This window comes from Schistocerca gregaria, unplaced genomic scaffold (genome assembly GCF_023897955.1).
Source record: "Schistocerca gregaria isolate iqSchGreg1 unplaced genomic scaffold, iqSchGreg1.2 ptg000420l, whole genome shotgun sequence".
In the NCBI taxonomy this organism is placed as follows: Eukaryota; Metazoa; Arthropoda; class Insecta; order Orthoptera; family Acrididae; genus Schistocerca; species Schistocerca gregaria.
The window spans coordinates 94,460-95,795 of record NW_026061851.1 but is presented as its reverse complement, the minus strand read 5'-3'; positions in this window follow the sequence as shown (position 1 = coordinate 95,795).

The window sequence follows — 1,336 nt, the reverse complement described above, 5'->3', positions numbered from 1 at the left end:
AGGTGAAAAATGGATTTTGGAAATCAGTTGCGCGTCGTGGCCGTATAGCAAACAGTACCTGTGATGACGAACAATTAGCGACAGGCGTTTTTTTAAGAATCACTCTCAGATGCGATTAAGGCGAATGGCGCAGATAAAGCATTTGCCAAAGCGGTACAGCATAAGGTGGGACGAGGCAGTCTGAATTACATTTTATAGATGTATTTCTCACATATCTCAGAGCCTCTCGCGATATTCGTCGTCGTCGTCGTCGTCGTCGTCGCCGCCGCCGCTTCTGCAGAAGTAGCAAATGGCAATCGTAGCAAATGCGGTGAGGGACGCCCTACCTTCGATTCCGAATGCACAAAGTGTGTGGTCTTGTTTCTCAGTCTATATTTGGTCGGTCACATCAGAGGTTGAATGTAACGAATGGGTGGGAAAGAGCAAGGGGCAGCGGCTGTGTAGAACGAAATCACAAATCCTAAGGGGTGTGAGCGTTTCGAGATGAGTCGTGTACATGTAAATGTTGGTCGTTAGTGACCGTGTGGCCTAATGGATAAGGCGTCGGACTTCGGATCTGAAGATTACAGGTTCGAATGCTGTCACGCATGTGTTTTTCCAGTTCTGAAAAAGAAACATAACGTTTTAATGTAGCAATTGAGCAGTACGAAACCGTCTGAATGTTGCTGTTGACCATTTTTTGCTTGGAGATGCTCTTGAGCTTGAAACACACACAACAAGACCGGTGTTAACTAGCGAAATGGTCGGCAGAGTGCCGACACAACGAGTTTTGACTATCACTTGCACATCTAAAACAACGTCGGAAAGTAACTCGTTCGGCTTTTGAGTCACATAAAGTATGTGCGTTAATTTTGACGCCACTAGCTGTGCATGTTGTCATGCAATTTCTTTACCTCTCAGAAATGATTATGACATAAAAGTGAAGTACGTGACGAGTGTGACGTTAGGAAAACATTAGGCATCATGGAGAGATTCTGTATGGGACCACCCAACACAAACGAGTACTGTGTGACGTGCTACCCGGCAGGTATTCACCGAGGTAGCCGGCTAGCTCAGTCGGTAAAGCGTATCCCAGGGTCGTGGGTTCGAGCCAGACGCTGGGCGGAACGGAATTTTGTTCCGCTGCAGGTGTAAATTACCGTTTTTCTGATTAACGAGATTTAATGGAAATAGCAACTTTAAACTTTGCCTACGTCTCTGTCAGTCGCAAGGAATCTGTATTTGAAGGTGAAGGTGATTTTGTAGACATGTGTGAAAGACATGTTCTGAAATGCAAGTGTTGTTGTTTGGAGAGCACATCGGTTACGTGTCAGATGTGTAGCCAAGCAGTAATTTG